Here is a 16193-nt window from a genome sequence, read left to right on the forward strand (position 1 = left end):
AAGCCTATGTTGACACTATGTCACTGGATTTAATTCTGGGGACCCTGATTCCAAAATGTCTGGAATTCCTCATGGACATGTGTCTGAGGATGAACTTTGGGTTATTGAGTATTTATTCATTCTGATAACACATGTTGAAGTGAGTGGCATTTTATATGGATTCTGATATTACAGCAAAAAGATTGGGGGCCCAGGGGCAATTTTGTGGGGACCGACTTCTCTTGATAAGAGGTGGTTCAACCCTTGTCAACAAAGGAGAAAACCCAGAGTGTCTAGTGACAGAGGAAACAAATGAGGCCTGTTCCACAGATCTTGGAAGCTCAGCTTCGAAAATAAGCTTCTGAGAAGCAGAGGCTCATAGGTGTGTCCTGTTTATTGTATATTAACGTAATGTCTTCAGACAAGTTAGAGAAATCACCATCCCCGAACTCTATTTAAATCTAGTCACGGGGGGATAACGGCCTACAGACTGGTAGTCACATAATTACTGTGCCCCGTACATCCCTCCGTGTACCACTTTTCTGTTCACCCTCTCCCTCTCTGCACGGGACAATGACACAGTCCTTTAAAAGCCTACCAGTAATACTCTTCCTTTTCATTTAAACACATATTCCTCTCCACTATCAGTGTCCCATGCATTCACAGTACATTTTCCAGTAATGGGAGGGGACCCCTGTGGCCCTGTGGAAGAATCAGAATACCATGTGCAGTTACTGAAGTCTGGAAGATAAGGTCTCAAATCCCCCCACCTTTTAAATTACTGGCTGTGTGTCTCTTCAAATCTGTTTCCTCATCTGTAGAATGTGGGTGATGATACCTGCCTGGCAGGGTTGTGTGAAGCCTGCCATGATAAGCGCCACTGCGAAATAAATTGTTGAAGTCTTTTATTATCTGCCAAAACTCTTAGTACAGTTTCCAGGCTTGGGTAAGGATGAAGTATGTCTGTAGGACACATATAGCTACTCAACCCGAAATCAGGCTGATGCCTTTGGGTCCATACTTCTGGATTCTACGCCATGGATTAAATCAAATGGCTTGTATAGGAAGGTATCTGTCATCTTCTCATGCCCAGCCTCAAGCATTCCTTCAACATTATGTGAAGAAGCGTGGATGGGGTCCTGGCAGATCTAATTCATATGGTTGCATGCCCATTAGAACAGGGTTTAAAGATTTGGGGGGAAAGGATATCAGGAGAGAGAGCCCAAAAGTTTGATATAGGTAATTTAATACTTTTGAACCATATGATTCTAGGAATGTAGGCAAAATAAAATGTTCTACTGGTGGCATAGAAAGGCTTTTATCATCATGACTTGCTTCTGGGCTTTTCTGGGGTTTGCTGAATTCATAAGAATGTGTTGTTTCACAGCAATAGCTTGCCTTACCATCTTCTCCTTTATTGATAAGACAGTTGATAGGCTGGAGGACATGTAATTTATAGCATAGGGGAGCCTTTCCAATTAAAAATCTCAAAGCCCGCTGGTCCACACTGGGAAGACATTTAAGGAACACCTCCCTCCCCCCCACCCCCCGCCACCACAGGCACATGCACAAACTCCTCTTCCATGCCCTGATCTCTGAACCAATTGGTAAATAAAATACAAGAAAAAATCATAAAGAAGACCAGACTATCGCTTCTACTATCAGAGAATTTAGTTGATAACTGTAAGCAAATGTGCTTCCTAATGCTGAACCCCTAAGTTACACAGACTGATCTCTAGTGGCTGGCAATGTCTGACCACCACAGGCCTTCCCAAGTGGGGTCTGCCCTCCCGTTTAGAGCTGATAACTCGGAGGTCCAGATGGCTGCATGTTGCCTACCAGCCCCTGTCTTCCTAAGAGAAAGGAGCAGGACAAGTCATGTCTGGTTTTTACTTCTAAACTCTACAGTCTAGAAAGTAGAAAGTGATCATGACTACCTTCCTTCATTCACTCATTCAGCCTTCATATAGCGAGCACTTATCATGTGCCAAGGACTGTGTTAGCTGCTTGGGATACAGAGATAGTTAATCCTTGCTCTACCAAAATGTAGGATCCTGTGGAAGGAGACAGCTGGCAAATGGGTAGTTCCCAGGAGACAACGCTGGGACAAAGGCTTGGGTTCTACAGGAGCACATGGGAGGGAGTTTGGTCTAGGCACAGAGTCTTAGCTAAAGATGATTTTAGAGAGGGTGACTTCTATTTAGTAGGGATAATAGTCTGGTATTTTAAATCTGAGGAGGAAGGTAGCACTTTTCTTCAGAAACCAGCCTGGTGGGGGGAGGGGATGTCTAAAATTAGATTACCACTATATAAAAATTTAGGGCAAAAAATATAGTTTCATAAATTATGTACCTTCTTAGAAATTAAAATCACAGGGTGGTTGGATCCTGTTTATCTTTGCCAGTTTATTAGAGCTCAACTTTAGCAAGAAGAAATATCATGACAAGGTATTAAGTACAGATGTTCGAGATCCCAATAGCATGTTGGAAATTGAGGCTTTTTTCAAAAACACTAATTGTGTGACCCAGGACAGCCTTTTCTACCTGGCGTTTGAGATGACTTCCAGTAAGATAAAAATTTCAAAATACAAGTAGGAAATCATGCCAAGGGTCTCCTATATTACCAACTTTTCTGGGCTTCAAACTCCCTTATCTGCTAATGGGAGTATCACTGGCTGCTATACCCACTCTTTTAGGCAGATTGACAGGACAAACTGGGGTGACAGATGTGCTGTGCTGTAGACAGTTAAGAGTCCAAGGCATAATTTTTAATATCATCTTATAATGAAATACAAATGGATGCCAGCCTAAAGCAGAGTATGTATTTTAACCTAATCAGTTGCCTCTGGCATCAAATATTCAACTTTGCAGCTGTGGCCAGAAAAACATGGGTAAGGCAGATTTGGGAAAAAATTTGCCTATGAAATAAATACATTTTAATGGGAGAAATCCTTACTAGTGCCCTAAAACAAAACAGAACAAACAAAACACGGGACGTGGGGGTAGAGTTAACAGTTATTTGGAGAAAGATTGATGTACTACTATGTCAGATCTTTTTCAGATACCATAACAAATACGGATAACCCGTAAGAGTCATTCACAATGGATGTGTTCTGTTCCCGCTAACTACCTTTGGTGGGTTTAGATACCTACTGAGAGAGTATTGCTTCTTTCGTTCATTCAATAAATAGTAATTGACCATCACCTATTTGCCAAGTAGTGTTTTAGGCGCTAGGATTGAGCAGGAAATGAAAGAGATTTAAAAAATTCCCTGATCTTGTGGAGCTCAGATTACAGAAGGGAAGAAAGTCAATAAAAATAGTGAGTATAAAAGGTAGGGTGATGTAAGTCGGTTGTCTGTCGGCATACGTAGGGGTCAGGAGTGGTAGAGGTAGGGGACGACTGTCAGGGTGGGCAGAAAAGGCCTGTCTGAGAAGGGGACATTTGAGCAAAGAGCTGACGGAAGTGAGAAGATGAGCCACGAGGCTGTAGGGGGAAGAGCTTTTCAAGCAGAAAGATCAGCCAGTACACCTGGCCAGGGTGGTGAGAACAGAATGAGGAAGCAAAAGTAGGAGAAGGCAAGGTCAAAGGTAAGGTGGATGAGTCTGGGAGCTGGGAGTGAGGTAAATAATGTAGGCTCTTGTAGGCCCTTGTAAAGACTTGGGCATTTACTCTGACTGAGACAGGAAGTAGAGAAGTGATAACTACCTAGTTTTCAACAGAAACACTTTGAAGGCTTTGTTGAAAATAGATTGTAGGGGGCAAGAATTAAAGCAGGGAGACCAGTTAAGAGGCTGTTTGTTTGTTTTTTTTTAATCAATATAATGAGTGTCTTCAACCTGCAGCTGCTATTTTAGGCACAAGGGATGCAAAAGTGAACAAAACAGTCTCCTTCCCTGTGGACAAACAATAATCAAAGTATAAGTAAATTAGTAACTTAGGGACCATAAGGTCTAATGGAGAAAACTAAAACTGGGAGGGGAGGTGGCACCCTGTTGCAGAATCCAGGAACTAACACGGGGCAGGAGGTGTGGTGAGAATTATTTGAAGGGAGAGCTGATAGGATTTGCTGACACCTTAGATATTGGGTTGGGGGCGGGGGGAAATGAGAGAAATCAACAATGACTTAGGTTTTTTACCTGGGCCACTGGAAAGATGGAGTTGCCATGAACTGAGAGGGGAACATTCCAGGAAGAGTCTTTCTGGGTGAGGAGTAGGGACCAGAGTTTGGTTTGACCAAATTATATTTGACATGTCTATTAGGTATCTTACCAGTTGGTACAAATTATAGTAGCATGATACCTATGAACTCTCTTTGCAGTTAACTGAGTTTTTCCATGTGCATCATCCATTAATTGGGAAGGGATTCCTGTTCAAACATGCCATACATTGAATGGATAGTCCTCAGAGTCTTGAGGACAACAGTTGAAGAATAGGAGAAATATCTCATTACATTTGGGTCTATTTGTGATATGATGATTCCAAATGCAGTATTTTTCTTAATTGTACTGTAACATCCAATTTTTATATAATAGGTTAGTACCAAGATCATACTATAAAAATGGACTTATGGGGCGCCTGGGTGGCGCAGTCGGTTGAGCGTCCGACTTCAGCTCAGGTCACGATCTCACGGTCCGTGAGTTCGAGCCCCGCGTCGGGCTCTGGGCTGATGGCTCAGAGCCTGGAGCCTGCTTCCGATTCTGTGTCTCCCTCTCTCTCTGCCCCTCCCCCGTTCATGCTCTGTCTCTCTCTGTCTCAAAAATAAAATAAAACGTTAAAAAAAAAAATTTAAAACTAGAATTCTATTAAAGAAGAAGCATGCAATAACGTTTCCTTTATTATTTATTTTTATATCTACAGTGAATCTTACATACATTCATTATGCGAATGAGTATGAACCTGTTAACCAAGAATATAACAATAATCTATGATGGGGATGGAAATTTTGCAGTATAATAATTAACGTATGTTCAATGCTTTTTGGTTAGCAACACTCTGTACACAAATATGTTATCTTGTTCTGTCTTCCTAAGAGTCCTGGTTGGTCAGGATTTTATAGACAAGGAAGCTAAGATTAAAAAGTGCAGATTACTGGGGCTCCCGGGTGGCTCAGTCAGCTAAGCATCTGACTCTTGGTTTAGGCTCAGGTCACAATCTCTCAATTTCATGATTTTGAGCCCCACCCCTTCACCCCGCCTTGGACTCTGTGCTAGCACCATAGAGCGTGCTTGGGATTCTCAATCTCTCTCTCTCTCTCTGTCTCTCTCTCTCTCTCTCTCTTTCTCTCTCTTTCTCTCTCTTTCTGCCCCTCCCCCACTTGTGCTGCCTTGGTCTCTCTCAAAATAAATAAATAAACTTAAAAAAAAAGAAAAAGTGCATATTACTTTCCCAAGCTCATACTCCCGTAGTCACCCGGACTGGACTCAAATGCAGGCCTTCCTATGCTCTTTCTACTATCTCATACATACCTCATACAAATTACAGAGCAGTATGACATGATTTCTGGTTGCTATTAAGCCACAACTGCCTGCTTATCTGAAATTAATCACAGCACAACAAAGTATTGAGCTTTTTACTCATGCGCCACGCACCTTAAAAGTATTTTTGTATGTGTTGTCTTATTTTAATTTTCACAATAATCCTATGAAGTAAATACTTCTGTTACCCTAATTAAGGGTTTCTTAGCCAGGTATAGCGGCGTCATGATTCACACCCAGCCACCTTGACCCTGTGGTTCATACGCTTGGCCATAGCATCCTATGGGGTATCTTTGCGTTAGCCCAAAGCTTCTGTGTTTTTTTGCAGTGAAAACCCTATGGGAAAAATATAGAAGAAGATGTTAGTTGGCCATTTATACTGCAGTATGAATTGGTCTCTGTTTCTGAGAGTAACTCTTGTTATCAGGGAAAGGAAGAGAGCAGAAGATTTGGAAGGAGATCAAACAAAAACAGCAAAAAGACGAAAAATAGGGATGTTGATCAAGGCAGATTTCCTTTATTCTCCACGACTCCTGAGAACTTGGACTGTTGATGAGTGCTTTGAAGAATTATTTTCTGAGTTACCACCCAAATAATGACCCCTCTCCTTTTCACCAACACTTTTCCTTAAAATGTATAACACACTGTTGTAATCAATAATTGGATTCAGAACAAGCTAGTGAATGATATGTCATATTTTCACAATTTTTAGGTAACATAAGGACTGTTTCCTCTTTCAGAGAAAAACCAATGGATAATTGCAAGAGAAAATGGGGGAAAAAATAAGTTAGTGGCTTCCTTTCACAAAATACTTTTTCATTAGTGATGCCGGAACTATTCCATTATTCTTTTCCTTTAAATTTTTTAAATTACATTCAATAAAATCCATTCTTTGCTGTAAATTTCCACAAGTTTTCATAATATCATAGATTCTTGCAACCAATTCTACAGATAGGATAGAGAACAATCCCAAAACTTCCTTCTTTTTCTTACCTACTTTTAATTTAATGTCTGAGGTTATTTAGTGCCAGGGAACTTGATTGCAATCCATTTCCACATCGGTATCATTTTTTGTTTCGTTTTATTTTGTTTTTCCACATTGGTTTTAATTTATCTACCAGTTCTGCTGCTATCTCCATTACATGTCAATTTTTTATATTCTTCTGAATTAGAAAGAGACCTATATAATATGCAATATTTTAATATTTGACAATAGTGGCATTTCATATGAGAGGAAGGAGAGTATTATTCAATAAAGTTACCCAGACAACTGGGTAACTTGTCCAGAAAAAAAAAAATAAATTCCTTACACCAAAATAAATTCTAGCTGGAGGAAAAAACCAAACATACAAAGGTTAAGCCTTAAGTGCCACATGAAAATATAGAACAATTTTTAAAATAATATTGGAGGTGGGAAGGCCTTTCTAAATAACACACACAAATAAAACCCATAATCCATGAAAGGAAAGACTGATAAATTCTACTTTAAGAGTATCAACAATTTATGCATGGAAAAAAATAACAAACAAAAAGACAAAAATGAAAGTGGGAAAAATATTTGCCACACATGTGACAGGGTTAAATTATATAAACACCAATAGTCCAATAGAAAGACCAAGAAATGGTATAAACATAGAGAAATGGAAAACATTTGAAAGATGGCTCATTCATGTAGCATAAGAACAATACAAATTAAGACTTGGGTGGTATTTCTACCCGTCAGATCAGCAAAGACCAAAAAGTATCTTCCACAGTCTTGGCAAGTGTGTGGAAGATAGGCAGTCTTTTGCACTGTTAGAGGACTGTAAATTGGTTCAACCACTTCAGAATACAATTAAATTTTTCATGTATATGAAACTATATATGAGTCATACATATCTTTACATACATAAATGTTAAATGTAAGTGACAAACATAGTTGGACATGAACACAGATGTATAAGTATTCATTGCAACATTGATTATAATAGAAGATTAGTAATAACCTAAATATCTACAAACATTATATACATTAGGAACCCTTTAAAAACAAAGAGACAAATCTATATGAATTCATGGAATAATCTTGGGGTTGTGTTAAGTCAGCAAAGGAGAATGCTAAGAAGTGTATACAGAATACTACCATAGAGGGAGGAGATGTATATACACATTTGCTTGTGTGTTGAAAGACAGAAACTGGTTTGTCATAGGATAGCTCTTTGGTACCTTATCCAAAGAGAATGATATTACTGAGTTTTAAATCCCCCTTTTATAGCAAATATGATTGGTTTTTTTTTTATTTTCAAAAATATTTGTCTAATGATCCAGAAATTCTTCTTTCTACCTTAATCACTACAGTGACCAAAACTCAGGGTGGGGAGGGGTATCCCATAAAAATCTTGGCAATTTTTATACATCTAGATTTTAGCTATATTAACCGGCACTTTGGGTATGATAGCAAAAAATGTGTGATCTTTCTGGTGAAGGGATTCTTTTTCCCTCACCTATAGCAAGGAGTTAAGTGTAAGGTTAGCATTTGCATTCTCCATTGCCATTAGCTGGCCACTATTTCTGGTTTAGGAACCCATTGAATACAAATGGGCACATACTATCTTAAATCATAATTTTTCATAAATGCTTTTTGCAAAATATTCCTATTCTGTGTACAGTGTAATTTTACCATGTTTAAATATGTTTAAATAACTGTTGGAAAGCAGGTGCTTTGATAGGTATTTTCATAAGCATTACCTTAGTTTCATTTGATTATGATTATAAGTCTGCAAAATTGGGATTGTTAGTCCTCTTTTTAAAAAGAGGAAACTGAGATGAAGCTGGGCTTCAAACTCAGGTCTGTTGGACTCTGATGCTTTGTACTTACCCTATGCGGATATATACCTTGTTTAGAGATAAAATACTATACCTACATCTGTCCTCTGAAAACCCTAAGACACTCCATAAGGGACTTTTATATTATTACAAGAATAACAGACTCCTGCATACACTGAATTGGTGAAAAGTCGAAGAACAAGAGTGGAGTAAGAGATGGACGTTGTCAAGAAAGAGTGACCAGAGAGAACAGGCAATAGGTCGTTCCCTTCATTTAGGTTTTCATAATCCGTTCAAGTCTTGCTTTTGCCTCAGCTTTTTACTTTTTCAGATGACAGAAATGACAAATGAGTTTTAAGATACTCTTCAGAAAATTAATATATATGGTAGCATGTAAATAAAAATAAAATTATATTCTCCTATAATCAACTACTATTAACATTTTGGTGCATTTTCTCCTTAATGCATGTTGATGTGTGTATTTGTATGTAGATGTACACACACATACATAAGATGATTGCTACCATGCTGAATATAATATTCTGTATGCTATTTTCTTAATTAGTATTTTACACCTTTTCGTATTTCATAAAAAAATTAGAAAATGTGATTTTAAACAATTTGTACTTATTCCTCTGCTCTAGAACATTAACTTTTGTCCCAATCTATGAAATAGGTTCCTGCATATTTTTGAAAATACTTTTTGTCCCCAACTTTAATAATTTCATTAGGATAGATTGCTAGAATTGGAATTATTAGTACCAACAGTGTGACTATTCATTTTGGTATACATCACCAATCAGCTGGGTTGTGCCGATTTATAAGTTACTTATGAGTCTGATCATAACATTAACCCTTGATTGGATTCTTTATTTTAAGTGTTAGAAGGCAGATGTCTCAGAGTGTAATACCCTTAATCAGATATTGGAATCAATAGTCCCCGATTGGATGCCTTTGGCATTTTTCTTCAATCCTTTTAATATTAAGTATAATGGAATTTGGGAGATTTCCCATCTTGCTGGCTAAGCCTGTCTTAGGGATTACTTTCTGAATGGCTTCTGTAGAAAATGTAACCCATTAGATATACGCAGAGGGATGACGCCTTAAAGGGCCATGCCTATGTGAGTAAATGGTATTTATTATGCTGGAGTCTTTATATGTAGGAGCTGAGAGGGGTTAATTGGCTTGCCAAGATCACATTTCAAGTAAGAGATTGAATGGATTCAATCCAGGATTTTCTGGTTCTAAAATTCATTTTCTACCTACCTTGCACTGCTGGAAAAACAAAAGTGTTACTTGGGTTTTCAGGTTCTGTTTATGTTTATTTAAGATTAAAAATTACTGGACATTATTTAAAAATCATTTACAATGCCGTTCTTCAGAGATAACCGCTTTCTGTGCTTATCTCCCAGTCATTTTCTGTGCATATTTTAAACATAATTGATCATGATATATGTGTGTGTGCATATGTGTGTCTATATGTATACATATACCATTTGGTAAACCGGTTTTATTCATTTTATCTCCTATTAGAAACATGTCATGATGCCATTATTATTTTAAAATGTGTTTAATGACTGCAAAATACTTCAACATATGAGTGAAGCGCTAACATATAAGGTGGTTCCAATTTGTTCCTCTTTATAAGTAATACTGTAATGAACATCTTTATCTGTACCTTTAAGTATTTTTTGAGGATAAATTCCCAGAAGTAGGTTTCCAGAGTTACACTGACTTTGGAGAGGCTGCAGAAGCCTTTCAAAAGGGAGCAATCCAATATATTGATCTAAGTTTCTTTTTTTAGTAAACCCCAGTTGAATCCAGTTTATTCCCTATGGCTATTTAATATAACTTTCACCTGTGCCTCCTCATGTACATTGTTGCTTCAGATCAATATATATGTTCTATCAATTGGACAGCACACAGCGTATACATAAAAATAAATGACAGTTTTCGAATTTAGATTAGCCACCAGAAGTAAATTTAAATTAACTGAAACAAGTCTGTATTCTTATCCTTTACAGCTATTATGAAAAACAGTGTTCTAGGCAGTTTAAATAGACTGCATATAAGAAATAGTATAAAGCGCCTGCTTATGACACAGATTTGGGTAGCGGAAGGTCAAAGCGTCTCCGGTTTACATGTTCTGATCCCCTTCTGTCTGTGTGAACACATGAATGGTCTTATACCATCCTTTCTGCATATTTTACCCCAAATCATGATGTAGCTAGAGCCCCTGCCTCCCTGTGAGGATCCTTAATACAAATAGAAATGCCAGCAGAGCAAAACCATCTGGCTAAATTGCTTCTTCTCAAGATTTTTGTGAACTACTGGCACATTAGACATGTCATGCAAATTGTTCCCATACATGTTAAGTAATGCTAATATATTAAAGTTCGAATTCATTAGCTTTTCAGGAACAAAGATTATGGGTGTGTTGTTCTGTAATAATTTACTAGCAATAAGTAGGTTTTAATTTCATGCCCTGAGGGCTGTGTCTTTTTTGTTGTTGTTGTTGGTAACTTGTTTGCGCAGACAAAAGATTTACAGAGATAATAGAAGGAGGTAACTGCACAGATGTGATCAAAATACTGGAAATTCAGTGTGGTTATCTTCTAGATTCCAAACATCTGGATGACAACTACAATATCCAGCCAATCATGTGGGAATTTCTAAATCTCTGAATACTGGATGTATAGGAAAAGCTGTATGTGTTTCCTGGGCTATATAATGATATGAATAATGCTAACCCAGGCCCTGTAAAGTTGTCGATACCAATTGATTTCTTTAAAGGAAAAACACACCAATATCCTCCAGCATTTCTTTGTGACCTTGCAAGAAATAGTGCTGTTCAAGTTCCTAAATGAGTTAAACTGTAATGGGTTTCATTTAGAAATTAGCCAATCTATTTCCTGATAGTTACTGCATTTTTTTTTTTTTTAAGAAATGAAAGTTTTCTCACGGGGCTTCTCATTTTTTTTTTAAATAATGTAATAGTGCAGTTAAGATTCTAGAAACTATTTCAATTAGGTGCTTAATCATCTCACTGTTTCAAGTTTGCCACTGAACGCTGTCTCATGCACTTTTTCTTCACTGTCAGGTGTCACTGATAAACATTTAATAAAATTGCAACTTGAATACACAGGGATCTGTTTAAGTCTGCATTCCTGAACTTGCTTTGATTACCTCCGTCCAATAACGAGCACATTCCTAGGCAGGTGGTAGAGTCACATTAAAGTCTATGAAATTGAATTTTTGACTAGGTATTTTTTTGGAGGGAAATCCCCACATGTGAGTATGTCTGAGTTTCTGAGAACGAGGGAACATGTGACGTGCCTATTAATATTTGAGATATGAAGGGAAAAGTTTAGAGTGTGGGGAGGTCAAGCGATCTTAGTGGTGTTCAGAATGGGAAGTTGATAACTTTGTTCATTTTATGAATTATTTATTCTTCTTAAGAGAAAAACAATTTCAATGGACTTTTTCCCCTCCGTTTTCAAATAGTTCAGGTTTCTGATTCTTAACATGTTACCTTCCTGAGCTAAATGGCAAAACGTGGTTTGCACCGTCCTGTCTTTTCTCCTTTCCCTCTGTGATTGATCCTCGGATTCCTGCCTCCAGTTCCTGCTTCCACGCCTCTGCCCATGCTGCTTCCTGTGGGACCCTCTCCCCCATCCATCTGAACCTGTCAGCCAACGCCATCTTTTACAGCATGTCGCAAAAGCCATCCCTATTTCCTCTGCACGGCTTTTCCTGTGTGTCCCTTTTCTGTCCTTTAACATCTCACCGAGTTTTATTTGTATCACCTTTAATACCATATTTTCATTTTCTACACTCCTCTCTCACCACTAGACGCTAGCATTCTCAGCACTGTGTCTTGCTCACCTTTGGCTTTCCCATAGTGCTCAGCACAGAGCCTGGCACAGAGCAGGTGTTCATGAGAGACAGACAGAGAGACAGAGAGACAGATGGAGAGAGAGAATGAATATGAATATTTAAATGTATTAAAATATCTCTCTTTGAGGCACTCTAGAGGTTAGACTTGGTAGAGTTTAAGGGAATGAAAAAGGGGATGTTCACTCCTTCTGTAGAGTTGGAGTCTGATGAAACAGAACCCAGATCTCTCTGCAAACTCCGTGTCAGTTTGTAGGCCAGGCTACCAAGGTTTAGGGGACTTCATTGCTTCCTGTGTGTGGAAGCAAATACAGAGCCTCAAAGCTCACCAGGTCTCTTACATTTTCTTTTCTGCCAACGTGCCTCACTGTGTCACCTCCCCCTAGTCAGGGCAGGGGGGCTGGCCATCGCTCCCCTCAGGCAGTTCAGCTAGAGGGGAATCAGCCCCTCAGCCTCCCTGTGGGCACTCCCTGTGGGCACTCCCTCCCTGTGGGAGTCCTGATGGGGCTTCAACCAAAAGGCAGCTCTCCCTTTACACTCACTCCCCGCAAAGACATCTGTCTAAATGTTCTCCCTTTTCGCCCTTTTCAGTGATTACACATATTTTAGTGGTTGCTAAATTTGAACTAGACCTTGATTCTGTCTGCCTCCTTTTAATTTTCTCGTTTGTCAGATTTGGGTGATTTTAATGATACAGTTTTTAACTTAAGGAAATGTCAACTGACAATGGTACAAATATTTTAATATCTTTTTCTTCGGTCATATTTTTTCCCCCAAAAACAAGGAAGGCTCCAAGCATCTTTGTTCAAGACAGTTTGACCACCTTGTTAACACCGTGGTCAGATTTGATTTTATAAGTGAAGGCCATTGCAGACTCAAAATGGATTTATGTGGAAATATCATGATTTCTTTATCCGGACACATCCCTTACATCTTCTCATTGAGAAAAAGAAACAAAACAAAACCAAAGCCTTACACCTTGGGAACAATAAACGTAGGAATTCTTTTAGGCTTGCAGGCAGTCAGTTACATCATTTCTGAAGACAGAAAGGCTAAGTTCTCCCAGGGAACACCTACCTGCACAGTGTAAAGAGCAGATTTAAAGGGCAATCTCTGCCACGTCCTGCCCACTGCCTCATGCCCGCCTCATAGTCCCCGCTAGAGATAGATTCTGGCATCCTCAAGAGGCCTTGTAAAAGTATTACTTATAAAGCATGAACAGTTCTTGAGCCATCCTTCCAACTGACCATACTGAGACAGGATTTGCACTAAGTGAAGGATTATATAATTAGCAACGTGTATGGTAAGTGGGTAACGCAGAAGAATGGGATTTTCTGGATATGGGATCAAATTCTGGTCTAGGATTTTGATACTTATCACTATGGCTAAGGCCAAAGTAAGACTATTGGATAATGGGAAGAAATACAGTAGAAAGAGGAAAAATATGATCTTATTAGTGCCAATAAAATGGTGAAAGCTTCTAATAGGAATGTTCATCCATAACATTAGGAAAATAGTCCATGATGATACTGCTCATGTGGGTAAGAAGACTTGCTTAAAAAAAAAAAAAGGCAAAAACAACAACAACAACAACAAACAAACAAAGCTTCTGCTTCAGAAGCAAATAATCAATAATTTGATTTCTAATAGTCATCTTTGCCATGAGGACTTTTACAATGAGATTATATAAGCAAATTGATTTCCCTTTCCTGATTGACTTTATCAGAAAATTGTCAAATGCCCCTGAATCATCCCTCCAGAATCCTCAAAAAAATGCCTATAATAATCTTCCCAGAAAATTATTTTCTGGATTTCATGATTTCCTGAAGCTCTTTCTGTAGCATTTGATTATTGCTGCTGTAAATAATGCCAGAATTATAATTAAGAAAGATATGAATGTGATATAATAGCATAATAAATACAGTTGTATATAATTAATTACCACATTGCCCCCTTTACTTGATTTTATATTCATGTTGAAAGCTCTTAACTATGCATGTATAATTGATTTGCTATGGTATATGTGGTTGTTTTAATAAAAAGTTGCAATTGAGGTTTTTATTCAATAGTATAACTCCCTTATTCCACTTTTTCTTTGGAAAAATCGAATTTAACTAATGTCACCTCATTTCTGGAACTACATCCTGTTGTAGGTGAACACGCTGGCTATTGTAACTACCATAATGGAAGATGAGTCAGACTTTCTTTCTTCCTTCCCTTGTTTTCCCTGTGTCCTTGAGTTTTCCCAGAAGCTACATTTCTATAGAATAAATTTCCCTGGGCACCATTTCTTCCATTTGATGACTTGGGTACTCAGAGATTCCCAGGTTTTTGTAGTTGTAATATCCTTTTTTTTTTTTTCCTTTTCTTTTCTTCTCTTTTCTTTTCCTTCTCTTTTTTTTTTTTTTTAATGCTAACACACTACCACCTCTCTCACTGTTGCTCTTGTTTTAAAGACCAGACTAAACTTTGAAACAGTTTTAGGATGCCTATGAAAGCATTAAAGGCCTTCTGGGATATTTTGAAATTGAGAATTCAAAGTTGGTCTCTATGCCTGAAGAAGAAAAAATAGCCAGTTGTTAGCAGTTTTGAGTGGCTAAATTATTTGTATGCTAAACCTTCCAAATGGCACCATTTAGGTCTGGCAAACAATAGAGAATGGAATGGAGTGCAAGCCTTTCCGGGTTTAGTAAAAGCAAACAAACAAACAAACAAACAAACAAAACATGAATCCTGGGATCAGTCAGCGTGCTTGTTTCTGAAGTCACCAGTGCGGCAAAAGCATCGTAGGAAATCCTGTGGTGTGTCTGTTGTGACCAGTGCAGACCCGCACACACAGTTCTCTAGGATTCAGATCTCTGCATCTGTCATCAATCACTTAGTCTCGTACCGTTTGCATACTCCTCATACCTTTATTGTTCCTTCTCACCCTCCCATTCTATTCACATGTGAAGGAACACTCCCCCCGCCCCCGCCCCCCACCAACCACTGAGAAGTTTGACAGGTTATTTCATCTACTAGCTTCCTCCTTATCTCTCCCACATCCTCTTTACGTCCTAGGAGCAGGTAAATTCACTACCAGGTAATTTTAGTCCATCATTTTCAATAATAATTTTCTATGGAAACTTCTTAAACCATCTCAAAGCAAAGCAATAGGCTGAATAAAGCAATTAACAAAAATTCTTTTACTGAACTTTTAAAAACTTAAATTTCTGCCATACCAGTGAGTGAGAGGTACATACAGAAAGGCTACATCGACAGGTATTTTTCCATTGTGTTCAATTTAGTCTAACGTTAGATGGGCTGGGAAGGAAATCAGTAGATTCACATGAGTAGACAGTATAACACATCATACATCTAGATTGTTTTATATAAAGCTATTACCGGGCAAATCCTTCTAAAACAAATACTACAACAAAACTTTCTTATTACTAGACATCAGAGGATCCTCATGTCCATCCACTGTTCCATGCTGGTTTAACACAGCCACACCATGCGACCATCACAGATCGGTGGGGGTGACTTAGCTCTTACCAAAGATGACCAACAGGACTTGGGCCAAACTGGTGGAAATTTTATCTTTAGATATCTTTTGTGCTTCACAAAAGAAACAAGAAGTCCGAATGGTTTTCTGTAAAACAGAAAATCAAAAACAAAGCGGATGATGCCAAAAAGGAAAAGAAATCTAGCAAAGGGATTTGGTATGATTCCCTCAGTTATCTGTGCTTTTTCAAAATTGAAGACCCTTTTCATCTTTTAGATGGTGTGTGTCTAGAGTTAGTTCGAAAAATTTGGCCCCTTTTACAAGCATTGTTAACAGATTTGAAATGAAGCAAGAGTCTATCTAAAAGTTCTAGTACAAAGAAAGAATGCGAATAAATATCGGGAGTTTGTGATAGAGAAGGGTATTGCAGGACACCAAAGGACCAAATGCACATTTGGATTTATAAGCCAACAAAACACCAAAGCCGCTGAGTTTTTTTCTCACTAAACTAGAGTGAAGCTCTCAAATATAAATGTAAAAACCAAAATATATATA

At 38.2% G+C, this 16193-nt stretch overlaps 1 protein-coding gene across 10 annotated transcripts in view; it reads left to right on the forward strand.

Annotated features, from left to right (window-relative positions):
• NFIA (nuclear factor I A) overlaps positions 1–16193 on the forward strand; it is a 376639-nt gene that overhangs the window by 320929 nt on the left and 39517 nt on the right. The gene's annotated exons all lie outside the window — the stretch shown is intronic.

This window comes from Prionailurus bengalensis, chromosome C1 (assembly GCF_016509475.1).
Source record: "Prionailurus bengalensis isolate Pbe53 chromosome C1, Fcat_Pben_1.1_paternal_pri, whole genome shotgun sequence".
Lineage (NCBI taxonomy): Eukaryota > Metazoa > Chordata > Mammalia > Carnivora > Felidae > Prionailurus > Prionailurus bengalensis.